We start from the raw sequence: 22,743 nt of genomic DNA, 5'->3' as shown, positions 1-22,743 counted from the left end.
GAGCAACATGGGGATTTCTGGAAAAGCCTGGATCTGGATCCAGGGACTGTCCCTGTACCTCCCCCACCCGTTTTGCTGGAGCCCAGGCAGTGACCACCACGTGACCACCAGGCAGGGGCTGGGGCTCCCCAGTGGAAGCGTGGTGAGGACCTCTGAAGGGAGGCCAGCTCCCTGGTGGTGCCCTGGCACTCCACCAACGCCACCTGAAGGGGACTAGGAAACAGCTGCAACAGTGCCTGCAGCTGCCTTCAACCAGGCTCACAAGCCCAGGCACGACGAAGCTCTGGGGAAGAGTACAAAGCAAAAGCAGTGCTAATATTTGCCAGTTATATAACAAACAGCAGACATTGCAGCTTGTGCAAACACATAAATCTGCTTTAATGTATCAGCACAACCACTTAGCGGCTCCTGGCAGGAGCCCCCCTGCACACACGTGACATCATGCATTGGCAGCGTGGGCACTGCTGGGCAAGGCAGGGGCTGGGACAAGCACAGCGAATGCCTCCTGCTCTCCAGGCACACGGGGATGAGGGTAACTGCACAGCCAGGGTGAGTGGCGATGCCACCTGACATAGCCTGCCTGCCCCAGGCCCGGGCTGTGTGCAGTGGGAGAGGATGCAGCATCAGTGCCCTCCTTTCAGTGCCACCAGCAGCACCAGTAACTTCTCATCTACTAGCAAGGATGTGTTTTGAAAGTACCTGTTATTTACCCATCCTTTCATAACTGATATCATGAAAGGAAACTGAAATGAAAAACAACCAAAGAGCTGAGTAGTTATAACAAGCAAAGTGCATCCAAGACCAGCTTCTTGCCTATAAACGAGACATTCAATAGAAATGTCCAGTGATCAGCGTAACTGCTGAAAGGGAAAGGCAAGGAAGACATTCCTCATGTTAAAGGGCAGTGAGCTACAGTGCCTAATCAGAAGGATCTTCCCCAGAACAAGGTAAACAACAAAGCAAGCAAACACTTTAATAAAGTAAAAAAGCATCATTCTTAGCACTCGCACAGAAAGGTCACTCATCTGTTTCCCATATGCTGCACTATTTACATTGGAGGGAGAAGAGGAGATGAAGAATCCCTTTTCCCTGCAACCTCATTTGTCTGTGCCTACATAAGGGTCTCATCGAGGCAGTGCTCATTTGACAAAGATTTGACTTTTCTTCAGAAAAATCACGCATGGATAGCTGCTTCTGACCTTACTCACCCCGAGACAAATGGAAACTGAGGCATGGCCAGATGAGTCACACGAATGAAAGCAAGGGGCTGGGATCTAGCAAGGCTTGCAGAAGCACCCCACAGCAGGCAGGAGGAGGGGAAGGACAGCAAACAGCAGGGAACATCTACCACGTGGCAAGAGATTGGGATGCTTCATAGCTCAAGGTGCCAAAAAGCAATCCCTCTTTTCCTCTTTTTTCTTCCCAGCAAGCTTAACCTGGTAGCTCAACCACCTAGTTTATTTCTCAATAAGTGGTGAACAGCAGGCACAGAAACTTGCACCTTACTGTACAGAAAAGCAGTGTTCAACTAGCAGATTGCTTCAGAAAGCTCCTGAGATATCCCATGAGAGCACCACAGTAAAAACCCTTCCCACAAAACAGATAAGGAATCAAGATCCTGCCTGGACAAAGTATTCAAAAAGTCTCTTTACAATGGATCAATTGCAACAATTCAGAATCAGTTTGCTTCTCCCATTCCAGAAACTTAAGTTTTATGAGGTGATAACTGATGACAAAAGTCGAATTAATTAACCTGAGAATCGGAGATTATCTGCAACAGCCAGTTTGGACCTCTCTTATCCTTGCCAAACAGCTTATACCCCTTTCTGAAGTTCTTTCAGATAAGCCTGAAGAGGCTTTGAAATTGATACAGCTTTACATAAAATGAGTATTTATAGTGCAGATGTCAGGAGGATTTATCATAACCCTGAAGGACACTGTTCAGTAACTGTCTGCTGTTCTTCACAGGTCCGGTGGCTTAGCAGAAACCACTTTCTTCTTCGTGGCACTAAATTTAAAGGAAAGTAAACACACGACACTGAACAAGTACTGCAAAGTCTGCATCAACAGCACAAGGACATCTATTTTTGGTTTTTTTAAGACACAAGGTTTAAGTACGTGCCTCCAAATTACATACAGCTCTGGAGATACAGAACAGAAGGTATCAGGGATGCTCAGGATTGCTTTCGTCCTTGGCTAGCAGTTTAGTCCCAGAGCCACTAAGTTAGGACACGCTAGGAAGCCCATCCCCCTGCTGGAGACTCTCCTTGAAAAGCATGGGTTTTCAGGCATCTTTAATCTCTGTTCTGCTATCCTGCTGCACCCTAATACTGAAAAACTGAACACCACTTTCACCAGCAGTAAAATGTCAATGGGCAAACAGAACCGCTACCCACAAACAGACTTGCGACACCCGTATCAAATACATCGTGAAACGTTTGCTCTAGAGATTAGAATCACAGACTGTTCAGGACACACACAGAAAATTTGTTTTCAGTGCCAAAACCACAACAAAACTGGTCAGAGCCATTTAACTACATCAGGGAACCCTCCTGTCTCTCAGGTAGGGCTGTAACTGTCATTTCTACAGCGAGTCCACAGCCTGTTGCAGTCCCTGTGCCCCAAACCTGCTGGCCCTGGAGAAGGCAAGCATGCACCCTTTCACTCCATCCCAGCTGCAGTGTCTGAGGACTTCTCTTCTTTTAGAAAGCTACGCATCCAGTGCCTGAAGGAGCTGGGCTTTTTGGCACGCTGAGCAATTTTTTGCTCTTCCCCCCCTGCTTCAAGTCACATCTTGGCTGTCTTTCAGCCTGTAAACTACCATAAAACCACAATTACCACCCAGCAGCAAGGGCTGTCCTTGCCAGTTTTAAGTGAAGAGTTTAGGGAAAAGGAGAAATACAATGTTGCTTGAAGAAGAGTTAAAAAGTCATAAAGCCAAAGAAATCACTGAAATGAGATCAGCTCCACTGAGGACTGTGGGTGTAGAAGATCAAATATTGTTGCTGTCTATCCCCGCTAGCAGTTTTACAGCCTTTACAGGGAACACTGTAACGTACCCCCGCAGACAACTCGATTTAAGCCCTGTGCATATTTGCTGGCTGACACTGACATCTGCACAATTTCCAGCTAGGATTTCCTCGTGCAATATTCATGCTCACTGTCAGTTTGGGAATGACGCAGAGACCTCTGAGTGCCAGTCACAAAACGTTTTGATGGCAGAGGTCAAGCGCAATCATGGGACATGCAGAACCGTTGGGTTCACTGGGGTTTTGTTTTGGTTTTGTTTATTAATGCCAACACTCCCATCCTAACTGATGCTGCGCTTCAATAACAGCCACCCCCCTCAGCAATAATACTAATTTATGTTCCAGAAAGTCTGGTTTTGCTCAAGCGAAGGCCCAACTCCCAGTGATCTCACAGCCTCCAACAAGGTCTGCAGGGCAGCATGCTTTTCCATTTACCATCTCCCCTAGCAGAAGGCATTGCCAGAGCCAGACGCACACGTCCAGCTGCAGGCGGGTACTCGCATCTGACCCAAGACTCCAGCCCAGTTCCTCTACTGATGCAGGCCCACAGACTCTGGAAAGGTTAAATAAATGGATGTAACTTGGAAAGAGATCTTGTTCAGAAAGACAGAAAACTACTTTAACAGAGCAGGCAGAAAGAACTGCCACCTTTGTAACTTGCAGTGCTTATCCACAAAAATCCCAGGGAACAGCTAGACACAGACTGTGTAATGTGGTTCATGCCTGTTACGTGACTGATAATTTAAGGTACAAATTTAAAATTATACTCATATGATAACATGTGATGGGAGCAGAATCTGGACTGATGAATTTCCATAATAAGTTTTGCAAAGCTAATTTAACAGATGACTTCCTTACTTGTAAGCTTAAAAAGCAAACAGAAAGGTTTAAAAAGGTCATTAAGACAAAATCAAGTATCTCTCTGATAAGGATTCACAGACTTAATCGGCATAACAGACATTTCACAACGTCAAGTATAAGTTTGGTTGTAAGGTTTTTGGAGCAAAAAGCTGGATAAACATAAAGCCAAAGCCATAGCCATTAAATACATTTTGACTACAGAAAAATGCAGAGACTACTATTAATATGGCTTGTAAACCTCTCTCAATTACTAAAGAACAAGCAACGTGCTAATAAAATGGTGAGACACTGCTGCATTCTCTCTTTTTTATAATTTTTGCAATATATACATTTTCTCAATTCACCAACCTGCACAACTGGCTGATGAAGGCCACATAATAGTTTGTAAAGCCGTACCATCTCCAGGTTAACAAAAGACTGTGCTACAAAGCAATATGCCTGAAGTACTTTTAAGTATAGCTGAAGTTGTCTGAAGAGGAGTTCACTGAAACCTTTTGGTTCAACATAACTGCAACATAATAGCTCAAACCAGCATGACCTAAATCCCACATCCACTCTCTCCCCTTGGTAGTTACACAAAATCTCCCACTTCCTTTTTCCTCACTACTAGTGACCTCAGCCAAGAAATCCCTGTGCAGATATCTGTGAAAGTTTACATAAACGAAAAAAAGAGGTGCCATATGTTTTCAGGGGATTTTAAGGGTCTTGTTTTGATTCGGGTTTTTTTGACAAATTAGTTATGCGCTTTCATTTAGCATCTACTGTAGGTACACCACTTTGGAAACCTCCAATATATCAAGTGCATCGCCCACATAATGATGTGGGGATGGACACGCAATTCAGAGTCATTTCAGACAGCACTGCTATATATGTTTTCTTTCTGGGAAAATGCGTTTGAAGAAGTTATTTCAGAGAGATTAGTTGATGAATTCCTACAGGTTCCAGTGAGTCCCTTTCTGCTCACTTACACATGCACACAGCACAACATAATAACATATCCAGAAAGCCAATGTATGGTTACAGAAAGCAAAAATATAGATAAATATCACATGCTTTGGTGAAAAATTTTAATGCAGTTTCTTTACCAGAGTAATAAAGACATTAATGCTTTCACTTTATCAGAGCATAAACAACTCAAAGGCTAGAGACCTGCAGGAATTACCGTCTACATGATAACCTACTGCAGCTGACCAGATAAAGAGTATTTTGCTTTGCTCTACAGCATCATGCTTCCCCTGAGGAAGTTAAATTTTTGTCTCCTGTACCATAATGCATTCAATCACATGAAAAGTAGCTTTCCTTATGCTAAAGGTGGTGAAAAGAAGCAAAATTAACAGTTAAAGCATCTATTAAAAATTTGGCTGTGAAAGATTTTGTGTGATCCCCGGCCCATACTTACTAGGGTAGCACAAGATCTGCTGATTTGACTATGTGACAGGATTTACCCTTGCCCATTAAAAATAAAAAAAAAAAAAAAACCAGCCACTGAAGGATTTTTAGTACTACTTCAAGCCTGAGCTGAAAGGGACTTCAGGATTGGGGCCAATACAATTTCAAGCACCTACACAAACATAAGAAGCCCTAGAAGTTATGAGGAACTAGCCTGCCTTTACTACAACAGACTTGCAAAAATGCACAGGTGCACATACCCACAAAAGAAGAGAGGGAGCTCTTAAATTAGAAAACGATTTAAAATCTGTGCAGGCACTCAATTCAAGCTGCATAGCAACTGTGTGACAAAACTCTCAGAAATACCTCCAAGTCCTCTCTTCACGAGCAATTCCAGAAAACCACACACTTCCATAAGCACAAAGCTCTGCTCATGCCCCAAGCCTTGCACAGCTCTGTTAGACACACAAAGGAGAGATGAACGAGGAAATCGAGATAATAAGAATCACCCCAAACCAGACAACTGTTTGAGGAACCACCTGGTACACAAATGAGATGCCCCACTGGCCTTGATAGCATGGGGGCCAGACATCTAACCATCAAACAGAAGCGGTGTGGTGCCCCAACCAGGGAGTAACACAAGAAAGGTACAGCATCAACCCTCCCAGCACTGCACTCTTTTCCTTCTGACACAGTTACACCCTCTAGACTGTCACAGCAGGAGGGACCAGCAGCCTGCTCCTCCACCACAGCAAGATGGCTAGAGGGGGAAGGGGAAAACGAGAGAGACATTGAAAGGATCCTTGCAAAAGCCTGGCTTTCTCATCTCTGGCACAACACAATCAACACTGGCCAAAGCTGGGAAACTAAAAAAACTGGGCACCTTTTTTAAAATTAAGGTTTTGCCATAGATAATACAAGGAATAAGCAGTGCTTTTTTTGGTAAAGACGACAGGGCTGAAGAGCTTCTAAGGTTGTTTCTTTTTTAAAAGGTATTCCATTAAAAATTACAGCACATATTTTTATCCTACTCTGTCACAGGTGCCAAACGGAGCTGAAGGACCATGTGGCGCTCACACGTGGAAGTAGGGGGCTGAAGCTTTATCCCTGGTTTTTAAATAGCTTGCCTCGTCAGGAGGCTGTGCCAGAATAGTTTCAAGCAGGCTGTCAAAAAAATTGTCTCCAAGAGAGAGCTGGCCACGCGTTATTTCAGAAGTCACCAAGTGACACCACTGAGATGCGTGGGCTCAAACAAAGCCAGCGGCAGTAACAGTGTATAGATTGCATAAAGATGAGGACAGGAGGTCTGGAAGCAGATATTAACTGGAACAGATACGGGCTGCCTTTCAGGCAAGCATTAAGGTGTTGCAGACCTTTCTGTTCCTTCTCATCTCAGTAATTTCCACCTAACTGCTTATTTCTGCTTATTTGCATACCTCTGCTGTCACAGAACATTTACAGGTGCACCTCTGACCTTCTGTGCACAAACAAGGCTTATGCTGCTTCGTCTCCTCCATCTCGGGTGAAACTGGTGCCTGTAGATACCTAGGCTGCACAGGTGAAGAACAGCTACAGCATGTGAGCGCTTCATATGCTGCCTGGCATCTCCTCCTAATCGAAATGGATTTCCAATGTGTGTGTGTGTACCTCAAGTATGCCAGCTACTGCTCTTTGCCTGATTTCAGACTAAAAGCCAGTCACGAGTTCCGTGCTCTTCATTGTGTTGTCAGATTCCTTTGTTGCATCATCAGAGCTTTGCCACTGCAACTATAAGCAGAGAAGGTCACCAGTTCAAATATTTAGTTTTAAATTTATTTTTTCATGTCAACTGCACAGAATTTTTGCCACTTGAATACAATGAAGATCACAAAACTGCGTATGTGTGAAGGATTAGTTTGAAAACAACAGGCAGGACAAAATCAGACCAAAACCTACCATCCTGTTCTCACTTCACCCGTATATGCTTAACCAGCTCAGAGCAGGAGGAGATCTCAGATGGACTCTCCTACTCACATACAAGTCATGCTAGGAATAGCACAGCACACTAACTCACTCTTCAAAGCAACTTTCCACTTGCATTTTTGTGTAGTTAAAAATCCGTCCTCTCCATATTACAGATAAATGCAAGATGCATGTGCACACGCACACACAGAGCACGTTTTCAAAATGACCGAGCCAACAAGAAACACAATATGGTTTTTAACCAAGCCTCTACTAATCTTGATTATGGATGCAATAACGTTCTGCAGGTATTGAAAAAGGTTGCCAAAATTTGAAGCTTGAATTACCTTGTTGATCAAAACAAACAGATAAACACAAGAATTCATAAAGGTTTTTGCACGCTATCTTGAGGAACACCAGACACCAAGCAGATTCTCTGCCAAGGATGTTTAAATGTTCCATATTACAAAAAAGGATTAAAATACATTTATGATACAAAGACAGGCACAATGATCTGAAACCTGGCTTCCTCCATCCACCTTTTTTTAGGGGATGCAGTGACAAAGTTGCTTTCAGGGAAACCTGAAGCAACAATTCCTAGTTACCTATTCAGGAGAGCTTTTATCAGAATAAATATAAAGACTATGTGAATATGTTGTGATTTGTGATTAAAATAATTTCTAGTCAGACAGGCACCATCCTGCGAGCAAACTATCAGCATGGGTGGTCATTAAGCATGTTTTTAAAAGATGTTTATATTTTGCTGCAGACACAGTGCACTTGTTCAACAGATCCCTTTCTTTCACACACTTACTGATTCCCAAAAGTGTCTGATGCATGGGGAACCCTTTCTTAAGAGGGCAAAGTTTTTCCAACTCAGCCAGCTAAAGGTTTATTTTGCAGATAGATAGGTTGTTTAAGAATACTTCAAATAGTATCCACTCAATTGGACAAAATTTTCTTACCATGAATAACAATTGTTAAGATATGCTAAGAAAAAAAAAAAGTGGTGGCAAGGGGGGACAACAGAAATGCAAACCAAGACTAATTCAATAACAATGCTAACATTGCCTGTGAGCTTTACATTTTGATTCTTGTCTTGTATGATTTCAGCCAGCATTAAGCATGAATCTTACAGTAAACAATATCTGTTTCAGCAGTAATGAATCTCAGCTAGAAGACACAAAAGGGAGTGCTATAAAGTAATCCCACCTAAAACAGTAGCCCTTGAGGCAAAAAATCAACCCCACAAGTCTCAGGCAGGCAGAGTCAGCCACCAGCAGAGTCACTGAAAACAGGACTCTGCTTTTGAGCTTTTTGCCTCAAGTGGGAGCCAGGGAGGAGAAGGCAAGAAGCAGTGAAGGTAATTTTGAAGCAGAAACAGCTCTGAGGCTCAAAGGTTAGGTTTGATAGCACAGGGAAGGCAATGCAGCCCTCAGTGGCTGCCAGGACAAGTGACTGCATGGTCCGTGGCCATGTGCACCCCTCTGCCACCCTTCCCTGGCGCTGGCCTGAGCCTGCACAGAGACAGTCCAGGACTTAACCTGGCAATCATTCCCTTTCTGTTGATTCACCTCCTTTGATCACCTGGCCACAGCACCTGATGAATACCAGAAGTGGTGCAGCTAAGGAAGAAGGAGAGTGCATTCCCACAAATGCTCAGTGCACCTGGAGGGAGCAAAGGTCTTAATTTTACACAGCTTCCAATATTTGCTAACCCCTTTGGATTCAGGGCCAACCACCTACAGCCAAAATTATCTCCGGAAGCACACAGTTCACAGCTTAACCCTGCTCCTACAGTGGTAAAAGTCCCATGAGCTGCAGTGGGAGAAGTGTTACAATTCTTCGCATTTTACAAATCTGAAGTGCCTCTTATATTGCACCTGATACTTGCATAACTTGAAGATAATAATTTAAAAAATGTTATGAACTGGGTATTTTAGTTTTTAAGAAAAGACATAAAGAAAAAACATCCCATGCAATCAACGTATGTTTTGCTACCAGCAAATTTCCTTTTCCCTAGAAAGCATGCAAATAGCTACAATTGTGTCATGACGCTCCGTTTTCTTGCATGCACTAACCTAGTCCAAGGCACTGTTTTTGCCTCTACTCCGAACTACCGATCAGGGTTTTTTTTAATTGCTTGTAGCAAAACAGATTGGAAACAAAAGAAAGTGATGACTTGGTTCTGAAGTGCAGGAGGTGCTGGTGAAACTTATTAACCTCAACAGCTCTCTGGGGCATAAAACCACATTTTCATTTCCAACCCACAGGTTTTATCAGCATCCACCCCTTCTAATATAATGCAACTTGTTCAGATCTGGCACCACCGACCACTTTGGTGAACCTGATTTCACCTACCAAGGGAGAAACCAAACAGCTATTGTCTGCTACCATGCCAACTTTCCCTGCCCACAGGTGGGTTCCTTGGCTTGAGAGAGCAACCTGAAGCCAAAAGCAAATCTTGCACCACCATCACTGGTGGAGGATCAGGATCAGTAAAGAGCGCACACACAAGAAGCAGAAATTTTTAAGCCAGCTGGCTCCTCTTCACAGCGCTGTGGGGCTGCAGAGCCCACAGCGCTGGGAACAGTACAGAACAAGCCCCGGGCACTCCGCAGGGCTTCGCCAACCGCAGCTCAGAGCAGCAGCATCCTGGCTGCGCAGCAAGCAGCTCTGCCGAGCAGGCAGCAAAGCTGTCTGCAGGGAAGGCACAGCCAACGCTTGGGATAGCAGAGGAGTTTCTCTACCGCATTCCTGCACCATCTGCAACGCTGCGGGGATTCAGGAGCAGCACAAGCTGATTCAAAGGGCACGTGGTTAACCCAAAAAAATGCATACTTAAAAGTCAAAATGGTTCAGATACGTCACCTGCATTTGTAAACACGCATGGTTTTGCAAGAATATATGAAGGGAAAACATCACTATCATAGCTGCAGTAAAAAAGACCCTGACAAACCACATGAGAACTGACTACACAGGGGAAACAGCGACACTGATGAAGGGCAAACGAAAGTAGCAAAATTGCATCAAATAAGAGAGAGGTGCAGGCAGGTAGTTAATACAAGATTTTCTTCTGATTTCTTTCAGGTTCAGGAATTGTAGGGGGGTTTGTGGTTTTTTTTTTTTTTTTAAAGTTCATGCAAAAACAGTATTAGCATTTTTAAAAAAAAATTATGGAATTTGAGCTAAAACTTACTGAGATGAGTAAGTTTTTGCACTGTTGCCTAAGAGCTTTGGATTAAGTCAATAACAAATCAGATAAAAGAGTGTGCAAAGACTTCAAAACAAGCTGTATTTTAAAGATGAGTCCATCCTTTCCCTGACTTCAGTGTAGGAATACTTGCATACATTTAGGTTTTCCTTGGTGCTATTTTTTGTATTAAGCTCAAAAACATTTTTTTCAAAAACTTGCAATAAAGGGACTTTTATTATCTAGTCCTGAAATCTTTGTCGATATATAATTTATTTAAAGTCTCAAATTGTAGAGAGCAAAATATGTCCTTAATGATTGGCTTCATAAATTATAGCTACAGATTTTAAAGGCCATTTTGTTATGTGGAATATTGCCTGGGGTTTTGTTACTACTGTAAAATAATGTACAGATACTATTTGGCAGCAGAGTCCTAACAGCAGCTTGAGCTGTTCTAGGAAATTCAGGAAGCTGCTGTCAGAGAGCAACAAACCCGTGAGAAGGGAAGGCAATTTTCTCAGCAGGTTGCCTAAGACTAGGATTAATTTTCACAGGAGGTTAAAAATTACTGGAAGACGCATCATTTTTAGTACAGAAGAAACCTCACCTGAGTTCAACAAAAACATGACAACCACAACAACAAAGAAAGTAGAAGAGAGAGGGGCAAAAAGAGGAAATGAAACACAAAGAAAACTGAAATAGAAAACCAATTTTATAAAAACCTTGTTATCAGACTATCTTTCTGGAAAGAGAAGAAACTTGGCTCTAGTGCAGTACTAACAAGGCACTGCACACCGGGCAGCAGCTGTAAAAAAATATATGTTTGGGGATGCACTTGGAGTTTTGTTCTTGTTTCAGGTAGCCAGCTGGGTGGGTTTAGCAATGAAGGATAAGCAACACATCCTACGTCTCTCCTCTCACCGACTTAGCTCTTGAACGTAATGGAGCGAGACCGGATTAATTCCAGCAAATCAAAGCAAAGCTAAAGTAGGTCTGCTTGCCATTGCTTACAGCATTAAGTTTCACTTCTATATTTCATGAAAAACAAAAACTATCTTATACTTTTTGCTTTATGCATACTAAAACAATGCTGAGGCACCACAGAAATGTACAGAAGGGCTCTACCTCATCCAGGAAGACAAAATCTTCAAAATTAACATTATAAATGCATTTGTTTTCACATTTGTGGTTATGCTGCTTGCTTGTTTTTGACACACAAGACTTCATCATAGGCTACAAATCCAATCCACCAGTCTCAAAGTCCATGGGAGCTTTCTAAAATAATTTCTCTGGGTGCTATTTCAGGTCCTCTGTGGGCACCAATGTTTAACCAGCAGTTTACATGTAGCCAAGTCCCCCGTGGACGGTTTCACAAGCACACTTAACCCATTTGAGTCCACTCTTCCGCTTTCCAAGGCAACGCCGAAGTTATTCCACCAAAACAATGCCACACCACCAGGCAGCCTCCTGCTTCTGCCCCTACCCAACCCAGCAGCCCAGCTCACAAGAGAAGACAGCAGCTCTGGCCTGCCACCGCCCTCATCACAGGTTTGAAAACAAATCAAACCATTTCCATGAACTTCTACTCTTGCTTTCTTCAACTGACACTGAATGATCCTGGCAATTTAAGCATTTTACATCAAAATGCTCAGTAAACAATGGCTGTACTGTCATGTTCCTGCGTGGGTGCCTGGAGGAAATAAAACATTCTTTAAAGATTTTACACGCTTTTCTAACTCTGAGATGGATTATTTTGCTCAATCTAAAAATAAATGCATGGGCCTCCTTCTTGTGTTCAAATAGCATAAGAAAAAAAATTTGCTATTTTGCCTTCCTTTGTCTGAAGGAGCAAAGCGTTTTGTCTTCTGAGGGAACAGACTGTTGATATGTTTTAATAAAGGATTCTTTAAAAATCTTGAGTTGCTGAAAGCAATTCATGTATCCCTCGTTAGCCTTCATCTAATAATAATATAATTGAAATCCAAACAAACTAAACATGAAAGTTAAGTGCAGCATCACGTGCTTATAGCCATGTAGACCAGAACTCCAGCCAAGGCTGATTATTTCACTAGTAAATTGCTCTACGTAAAGAACCTTTGCACAAAAACACTTCCTCATTTTAACTACCATCTGTATAGTACCTCTCGATAATCTAATTTTGACCCCTTGATCCCACAAAACTTTTTAACCTATTGTCCCCTTAAAGTCTCTCCAGTAAATAATTTTTGATACCTCTTAACATGAATCTATAAGTATTGTGTCCATAACAGGCTGAGTCTGTGTCCTCAAGTTCCCTTCAGAACAAACACAAGGTGTCTTTCAATGTAAAGTGTTGAACGTATGAAAAGCATTTGAGTAAGAGCAGCAAGTCGTGATTTCAGGTATTTTCTCACTTCCAACACCACCTTGTAGCAATTTATGCTATTAGATGTACTTTTTACAGTATTGTGAGTAGTCTGACTCCTTGCCTACTCCAGAAAAAAGCTGGTCACTGCAGCTGATATAAAGCTGTACAAGTAGCAGAACTAAAACAGAACTCATGTCACAGGAGATTTTTGTTTATAATATCTGTCAGATGAAAAAACAAATCTGTACTCTGCTGACATAACTAAATTTACATATGAATTTTTGCTAATATAAAATAGTCACAGGAAAGGAGCAAGGCAGGAGGAGAAATCACAGCTTTGATATTATTATTCTGGGGGCTGGAGGGGAAAACAGCTCAGACTTTGTTGAAAGATCATTATTTTTAACATTTTTCTAAAGAAAAATAGCATGAAATCATGCATTAGGTTGCATCAATGTTATCTGCAAAACTTAATACCTGATCATTAGTAGGAATGTTGTATCAAGGCTAATACATATTATAATACATGCATAAGTGATATATCAACTATACCAAAGCTATTTGAAAACCATGAAGTGCCATAATTAAATAAATATGCAGCACAAGTTAGGAAATTCAAATTATGTGGTATATATTCCAAAGGTTTCAAGTTTCTCAGAAGCTCTAGCTTTACTTCCTAAAGTGATTTAACCATTTAAGAGTCTATGTTTTGCTGAAGGTCAGCAGGAATTAAGGTCTTAAAAGCAAATAGCATTTTGCAAATAAATTCTATTCACTTAGATCTGAGCCCAGCATAGCTACTTTTTGGTTCTTTTTAAAAAAAAATACGCAAAAAAACATCTGTGCATTAAGCTACTTGTTAACAATACAAGTAAGTACAAAGTACAAAGGATGCACTTAGGTTCTCAAATCAACTGCTTTAACCAAAAAAACCTATCAACACTTGGAAACCTACACATGCTCACCAAACTTCCACTCTTTCCCATCCCATTTCTTGACCACTACTGTGTATCTTATGGATGCTCAGTGCCAGTGTCACAAAACACTGGCTATTCATATGGGAAGTAGCTTTGAATTACACAGGAACTACAGTCTTCACGCTGGCTGACTTCTGATGTCAAACATAACTTTGGTTTCCCTTCCATGGAAACAGTAATGTAGTAGGCATTATTTTATTACAGTTAGTATACTTCATTTCCAAATCCCCTAATGTGAGCTTGAGAAATTATTAGACGGTAAATCCTGATCTTCATTTCAGTTTGACAAAAAAGGTAAGAAAACAGTAACTACATTTGTTAAGACCATCAAGGAAATCAGGTATTGTAGTGGTGAGAGGTGTCCTGCGGTTCTGGCAATCACCTCAGATAATTAACTGCTGCCATCTCAGAAGGTTTGTTCCTTTCCAAACACCACTTTCCCCCTGGAAAATGAGCCGAGTTAGATTTATGATGGCAGTGGTGACACTTGGTGCACTTCCCCTTAATGACTCAGTAACCAAGACCTGGAGATGCAGGCTCTTGCACCGTTTTAATACTTAACAGGACTGCTTTTCTGAACAGACACCTTTTATTTGTCTGTCTGTTTTGAAGGGCAGTACCCCATGCCACCTCTCTGCATTGCCACCACTGCAAATAAAAATTTGGAAAACAAAGGAATGGAGGAGGCAGGCTGGAGCAGCATCACCCATCCCAGGCCAGCACCCGGCACAGCTCTGTGCCGCTGCCTGGGACCAGCTGCACAACTTGGAGGAGAGCTGGAAGGCATCAGCCACCAGCACTGGTCCATCAACAGGGAAGGCAAGCGAGAGGGAAGTGAATAAAGGGATGCTTGTTAGTGGGTCCAAGGATAGTATTCCCAAAGGAAAAAAAAAAAAAAAAAAGAAGAAAACACCTATGCTGAGAGGACAGGAGTTTTGCTTTCTTTAAGGAGAGAGAGAAAGTTCTTAACTGAGAAGGAGCCTAGGTGCTATTTCTAAACCTTAATGGAAATTTAAGAAATATTTTTAAATGCTTCTAAACCAATGAATTTAACCCGTGGGAAAAAAAAATAGGAGGATATCCTTTTGCTTGTAAAGACACTTTCACCATTGTTTTACAACTGACGTAAATGCAAACAGAGTATTTCTAGATTTGATATTTTGGGGTTGGGGCAGCAAAGTGCTGCTGCCTTCTTATTCTTATTGTCATGCATACCAGATGAAAGCTGTCCTTCTCGAGATGAGTATTGGATAAGTCTCTTAGACAGCTCCCCTATCTTGTCATAGAAGACTGGAAGCCACAGCAAGTCCTGTCTACCAGTTAGTTGCTTAGTCATCCTTTCCAGTACACAAAACTATCTGTTGAAGTAGCTTAACTTAAACTCTCAGCTGTAAAAGCAGCGCCCACAGCTGACAAGGCCTGCTCCTAGGAGATTATTATTAGTACTTGACTGAACATGCACACAGACACTTTCATATTCTTCTCAAACAGCTTTGTGCGCTCAGTGTCAAGCCTGCAGCACACTCAGCTCGTTTGCCAGGTAGGTACAGAGGCCAGGGCTGGACACAGCCTTCTAGGACCTGCTTTGCTTGTGCTGTGCCTAGAACAACCGGTCTACAATTAATATTTAAAATCCATATGTAGAAGCTACTTGCCTCTGTTATGATTCAAAATGTAAGCTTCCTTAAAAGACATTTTTATCATCCCCTAAACTCTGCATTAAAGACTGCAGATGGTGTTTCCCAAGTCCCAGAGATTCTTTACGGCCAGGCTTATGTGCTGCAGAGCCATCACATACAATTTTTATCTGCAGCTAAGTGAAGCAGGAGGTGCTGAGCTTACGTACCTGGCTGGCATTTGAGAAGCGATCCCTGTAAGTCAGGTGTATGAAGAAGGCTACGGGCCTTCAGACTCCCAGGCTCACATAGCTGTCAGAAAACAAAGCGTTGCTGAGAGGACAGTAGAAGGTTAGTTCACTGTTTCTTTCCTTGTCTGTCTAATACAAAGGGAAGAAGTGGCTTTTTTTTGCTTAACATACCATCTGAATGGCTTATAATTAAAATCCCACCAAGGGGAGATGGTTACAAGAATTACCAAGACACCAGCCAACCTCTGCCTAAGGAAGAGCTTTCTGCATCTTTCCCTGAAGCACCTTTCGGGGACAGCAAACTGAAGACTTAATTACTTGTGGCTCTTGTCCACTACGCTCATTTCCAGATTTTGTGTATTACTGTTTCACTGCCTATACTTTCCTTCATACATAACTGCTCATATGATGGCAATATTTGTGCAAAAGTTCCCATGAAGCAGTGGCGAAATACTCAAACCATTTGAAATACTTCAGGGATGCTAGCAGGCAGGTTAATAATTTGCATGTGTACAATGGATCGGGCTCAACACCTTTGTGTGCTGCAATTTGTTCTTTATGCCCTCTCAGGCAAAGTCTCTACGTCGGGACAGTTTCATGTGCAGTCCCCAAATGAGCTCCAGCAAGGTGGACAACAAGCGTTTCCCTACATGCGCACTACAGAAGGCTGTGGGCTATAGAACTCCAAGGAAATGTCTAAGGAAAGGGTAGGACATACCCAAGGGGTTACTGCTTCAGTAGCAAACAGAAAAATAAATACCACACTGCTTCACTTCTTGCTTTCATTATGGAAACCTGTGTAGTATTACTGTGGTAACACAAACACTGTATTAGCAGAGAGGGGAAGGAACAGAGCTGACCCTCCTCTGCAGTACAGCAAACCAAGGAGGCAAGGGAAGTCAGCCTGTCCTCTGCATCGCTAAAGCACAGATGGTATTCTTTCAGCACATCCAGCCAAGGATTAACAGAGCAAAACTGCAAATAGACAAGCAACATGACAGCCAAGAGCACCTTTAGTAAAATGCTTTCTTCAAGTGAAAACATTCAGGCTGAAAATACTACACCTTTCACCTTTAGCGAACAGATGGTGTCTAACCAAGTCTGAATTACAACTTGGTCTGAACAGCAATGAGCTGACAGGCTGATGAAAGAAATCAAAATATTCCTCGTATAAGGAGGAGTAGGTTAGCAGGATCCAAATCTGACATGACTTTGTCTCCTGTTACATGAATTTACCCTCCAATTTCCAAAACCTATAGCATTCTTCATAAGCCACTGCTATTCAAAATGCAATATGCATAAGGCATATTTAAAAAAAACTAGTGTTCTTATGCCACGTTAAAAAAAAAATTCTACAAGCTTTAAAAGAAATATATAGCACAGTGTTAATAAGGAATCATTCCACACATTGTCTATTTTACAACAGACTTTTAAAATGTGCAGTCATCCTGCCAATGCGTTCATTCGAGAGACACAGAAAATTACTACTAAATACATACAGCAGTTAGCCTTAAAAATCATGGGGAAGTGCTCACTCAAAATTTTCTGCATTTCTGTGGGCTTGATCTCTAAACTTTAGGAATTTCTCCCTTTAGGGGTGCTTTGTTTATTGAATTCAACAGTGCATTAAAACAAATATTTGAATTTAGGCTCTGATTCAAGAGGAGTAAGTTCTCTCAAAATTCTGCTAATACAGAAACTTAATTTTCCCAACATCTCTCAAGAAAAGGAAAAATAAGTATTGCTATGTTGTCACTATTCTTTCTAAATTCAAGCAGTGAAAGAGGAAAAGAGATCTGAAAAATTTAAGTTGTGTTGTTTGGGTATTTTTAACAGACACGTTTTTCATTTGACTTAACACAGCTTAATAAAGCAGCCAAGATAGATTATGCCACAGTCAGAAATACTGAGCTATACAGCAATGTATCGAATAGCAATAGTTACTATTTATCTTGAAAGGAAAGTGCACACCTGGATAAATCACCCAAACTGGCGGTTCTGTAATGGCAGTTTAGGTGAAGTTTTGGTTTTTTACTAATATCAAAGATGACTAACTGGTTAAAAATTAGTCCACAAGTCCAGTACTATTGAGCTCTATTTCCTTAGCAGCAAAGGTAAACATCACACTTGTTCCTTCCTCCTTTGATTCAAGACAAGCTCCATCTTAAGAATAGGCAGAAAGACCAAAGTGATTAAATTCAGTATTCCAGAGAAGGACTCATAGAAAGCAGTAATACTTTTATTAGATGAAGGTAGCTGCAGGGAAGGGAGGGGGCCAAGGACACTTTCCAGCATCAAGCCCTTGCCGGTCTGAAACAAACGCTAGGTCATGTCCATGGGCATCTGCCATTTGTTTTCCGTGTGGCTGGGTATATGCAAAGGCAGCTGGGCTGACAGCAGAGCCTCTCTGGGAAAAGCACCCAGACCTTTTGCTCGGAGCAGGATGGACTGCCAAGATCATGTCTCGCACTATTTGCTACACCTGAGTGCATGCAAAAAGAGCACCTCAATATCTAATGACATTTATGAACTGTTTGACCAATGGAACAATTTGGCAAGAAAATGTAACACTGCTGATGCAGTTTAGAAAGAGAAATTAGTGTGTTGAAGAGATCAAAAAGGTAGGAATACCACCTTTTCCAACTGGGAATTAAAATATTCTTCTGCTTAAAACAATTAAGCACTAATTGTCTAAGTAATAAATGCTCATCATTATGATGATAAAAACTGGCAGCTAAAGTTTGGTAGGTAGGGGGATATTAAAGATAATTCAGACAGTGACATCATTAGACATCAGTGAAAATGAAAAATGAGACCTGAAACTTCAAAGCACAGAATAACCACACAAGGAAACAAGTAAGAGAGGCATAACTGATAGAAAACAGACTATGCTGAGTGGTATGCCAGGGCAAGAACACTACTACTTTCTGAATGTCTTTTAAGTAAGTAACGTATTGGTATAGTTAAGCTTTGCAAACGGTACAGTACGTCAGTCAGAGATGTTAGAATTCAGGATCGGTGTATCTCTGGTTTAGCACCAGCCCATTAGCTTCAGAGGCAGCCAGTGCTGGAGATTGCAGAGGTCAGGTCCCCACACACAGGGCTGCTTGCAGAGAGCTGGACCCCTGCTCTGAGCCCATCCCTGCCAAGGACGCTAGAGCTGTGCTCTAGCCAATATCGCTGCCCCTAAGGTGGCAGTGGTTACACGCTGCCTTCTTCGCTGAGCTCGGGCAATCTCATGCCCTACAAGAGAACACCGGGAATCACTTGTGCATTTGTTACAGGACTATACCAGCTGTCCTCTCAAGTTACTCTTTATCAAAACAGCAGGAAAACTTTCCTCCCCTTAATATTCATGCTCACTGAACACCAGAGAGCTAACCAATACTTCAGTGTAGCAACTTCTTGCTGCAGCACCTGTACGGGGCAAAAGCATTGCAATCACAACAGAGCCCAAGAAGCAAGAGCAGTACCAACAGACTTGTTATAACGTGCATCGCTGTGCTGACGCAGATTATGCCTATGGAGCATCCTTAAGCTGCAAAATGCCACTTCCACTGTGGTTCATTGGCACCTAGTAAAAATCCTATGAAGTAAGAAATAAAACATAAAGCATGTGCTAACCATTTTCCTTCACTCAAACAATACAAAGAATCAGATCAAAGACCAAAAGGTGATCAAAATAGCATTAGGAGAGTATTAATGTGATGCCCAATGTAGGAAGACAAATCTGTGTTTTATTCCTGAAAATACATCTCTTGAACAAGACACCAGAGGAATACTGCCAAAATAATTCAGAGGCTCGAAGCAGGCAAATTCACTCTCTGAGGAAACATCTCCAGTGGCATTCAAGACCACCAGAAGAATGACCCCCAGCCTGGCACTTGAGCTATGAAGTGCTGCTTGGCTAGGGAGAAGCACAACTATACACAGGTGTTTTTAAGACCTGCCTTTTTTATAACCTCCTTCATCCTTCAATAACTAGAGAAGTTAACTCGATTTACACGAGGCAGCCTGCTATTACAAGACCCACTGAAAACAGCCCCCTCTCCCCGCCAGCCCATCCTTTAGCAGCCTGCTCCCAGCCAGATGCAAAAGCTGGACCCAGGCAAGGCTCCCCCAGACTTCACGGGGTTCAGCTGCCCGCCTGGGTTTCACCTCCTCCCACTGAAGCCAACGCCTGACATCGCCCTGGCAGAGGCGGCTTAGTGCCGAGCCACATCTGTGTGGTGCACTTACCTCCGTGAACATGTCTTACTGCCTTCCTACATGGCAGGGGAGATTTCCTGTTTTCATACATTCCCTTGTCAGCCCTAATCAGTGTCAATAGGTTATGGTGTCTTTTGTGCTGGCGGCGTCAGCCCTGACAGGAAAGAACTTTTAATCTCTTCCCTCGCACCGAGCCATGAGAAGCTGCGAGCGCTCCCAGTCATAACTCCCTTGGCTCCTCTCCGAAAAACGTTCTCTCAAGCACACGGTTGCTTAGCAATATTTGCCTTCCCCCTGTGTGGTTCAAATTGGCAACATCTGTCCCTTTGGCACTTTCCACTTGTGCAAGAAACAGTGTGGAGAGTTTGAAAAAGCTACAAACAGGTTGGTGGAGGATGTTTTGCGTGAGCTACTAGAGCTGCTTTGGCATTTTATTGCTGGTTTATTTCCAGCCTGGATAAAACGTGTGGCTTCTTCCAAAGGAGGGGCACACAAGGGAAAAAAGTCTTTCGCATCCAGTGGGACTCACCTATTAAATCAAATACAACAAGTAGCTTTTTCTGTTTACATAATTACACCTGCATGCTATGGCTTGGTTTAGGAAAAAAACCCAAAACACAGCACTGCCATGTAATTCTCCCCCGTCCACTGGGATTGACTTCAATTTCTCCGAAGATACTGCATGCACATCAAGTGAGAGAAAACAAGAAGCTAAAATCCGTTTATGTATTTAAAAATGCAAAAGCTGTATGTAACCCTGACCTCATAACCAGCAGCGCTCTGCCAAACCCCCAAACTGCTTGTGTCTATGAAACCACCCCAAAGAGCAGTGATCAGGGTCAGTGCCCCTGGATGTACCTGCAATACAGCTGCTACAGCAAATGAGGGGGAAAAGAAATTAAATTAATGCAAGAGCATAAAAGGTACCAACTGCTTTCACTTCTGAGAGCCAAAAAGGGCCACGGAGAAGACTCAAGTAAAAGGATACATCTTTGGGCAATTGGTATTACAACAAACAGCAGAAAATCCTGTAGTTAACCTTCCTCTGGCTGCAATTCATTTCAGCCTAAGGGTTACGAGAAAGGCCTTGGACCACACAGCTTTGGATATTTACATGCAAGCTATTAGGGACATTTACTGGGAATGATGTAGTTCAGTTTCAGCCCTTATAGTGAAGTTGAGGTTGTTTTGTTTGTTTTTTAATTTTTCTTATACAAAACAGAGTCAGAAAAATAAAATGGAGTTGTGATCAGACTAAGTGCTATTACAACAAGCCTGAGTATTAAAGTATCATTATAGACACATAGAAAGAAACTATAAAAATAAATGGTTTTGTGAAGTGATTAAAAAAAAAGTCATTTAAACACCCAGTCCTCCTAGAAACACATATAGTCCATCCTCTTACAAAGATGAGGATGAACACCCCTAGTGTCTTCCAAGGTGCCAACCACTATGCACAGTAAAAGGAGAGTGGCGGAATCAAAGCTCAGTTTTTTCTAAGCAAATGACTCGAGTTGTGTTTAAGAGTGAGTGCCATCCCAGATCTAGGCATTTTATGCCACTGTATAAACCTCAATGATAAACTCCATCCTGGTGGTTTAGAGATGCTTATAATGGGAAAGCTGATGAATGGCTATCTAACCATATATTGTGAAAAGCTGACGTATACTTTACAGAAAAATAACTTTAGGAGTTGTCACCATGTTCAACCCCGCTCACCTTGCATACTGCACCCTTCCCACTGCCCCCTGACTTGGTACAGCAATAAAGGGGGTAGGAGAGAAAACACTGGGAAAACCCAATGCAACACAAATGCAGGAGGAAAAGAGAGAAAGAGGTAAAGGAATTGTGGTTTGCAGTCTCCAATGAGCTGTTTATCCTTTTTTGCCTTTTTCATTTTACTTTAACAGATGATAAGATTCTGCAGCTTCGAGGCTCCATTGAACCGTGCAGTTTTCTGTAAAGGTCTCCAAAATATGCCCCAACCAACACAGTCTGGGTTGCAGAGGACCGATGGATTAAGTGAGCCATGTCCAGGACAGAAGAATTTTCTACTTTGAACTGCAAAGAAATTCTTAAATAATTCATAAATAATTTTTAAATAAACCTTAGACATATCTCGCATTTAAACAGATATCAGGTCAGAAATAAAGCTACTCCTCAGCTTTTCATTTTAACAAGCTTATTGCCACAGGCTAAAAGAAAATTGTCTGTCAGTGCTGCCTAACATCAAGTCCAACATGGATTTTTCATAAGACCACAGGCTTGTGGTTTTGTTTGTTGGTTTTTGTTTTGTTTTTCCCCCAGAATTACATCTAAAATTCAACAAAACAAAACCTTTTTATACCTCTTACAATAAAAGACCTTACAGCTGCAGGACGATGGAGTCTGGAGACCAGGCAAAGAAACAGTTGAGGCCACCGCAGTCACCTCCTCCTCCCAGATAAATGTCTGGCTTCACTTTTGAAACTGGCAGGGATAAGCTGTCAGTGGCTGTGTTTTGTTTTGAGCTCATTAACATGCATGTCGCCTGCCACCTCTCCCTGCTTGCTTTGAAGTTGCCTTGTTGGAAGGTTTGGCTGTCATCTGCTCTTAGTCTTCTCCTCAGGCATTCCAGATAACTTTTCTTGTTTATTAGGCATAATATTGGGCAGTAACAATCATTATATTAGCAGTATGAAATGCCTCTTGCAATGTTTCTGCTGCTAATCACAACCTCCTTGAATTCTGTTCATGATGTGCACCCACTAGCAAGGAACCCAAGTTCTATTTTCACTTGCTGTTTCTTCCCCACAATGATTCTCTCTACAAGAATACATATTACTCTGTTCAGACAACAGTTTTGCATACCAGCAGTCACCCCACGGGACACCCATATGAACAATAACCAAAGATAAGGGTGACACAAAGTTTTCTTGTTTCCACACAGA

At 42.1% G+C, this 22,743-nt stretch overlaps 1 protein-coding gene across 2 annotated transcripts in view; it reads right to left on the bottom strand.

The window, feature by feature from the left end:
- Positions 1–22,743, bottom strand: part of AFF1 (ALF transcription elongation factor 1) — a 102,185-nt gene that overhangs the window by 34,144 nt on the left and 45,298 nt on the right. The window contains exon 1 of one of the 2 annotated variants that reach the window (XM_054823583.1): positions 15,584–15,604. The exons of the other annotated variant lie outside the window; for it this stretch is intronic. The gene's annotated coding sequence lies outside the window, so the exon portion shown is untranslated. Of the gene's footprint in view, positions 1–15,583; positions 15,605–22,743 lie in introns of those variants that run through there. 2 annotated transcript variants of the gene reach the window in all.

The sequence above is a fragment of the Grus americana genome, chromosome 4, assembly GCF_028858705.1.
Source record: "Grus americana isolate bGruAme1 chromosome 4, bGruAme1.mat, whole genome shotgun sequence".
NCBI classification, from domain to species: domain Eukaryota; kingdom Metazoa; phylum Chordata; class Aves; order Gruiformes; family Gruidae; genus Grus; species Grus americana.
This window is presented reverse-complemented; position numbering and strand designations above follow the sequence as displayed.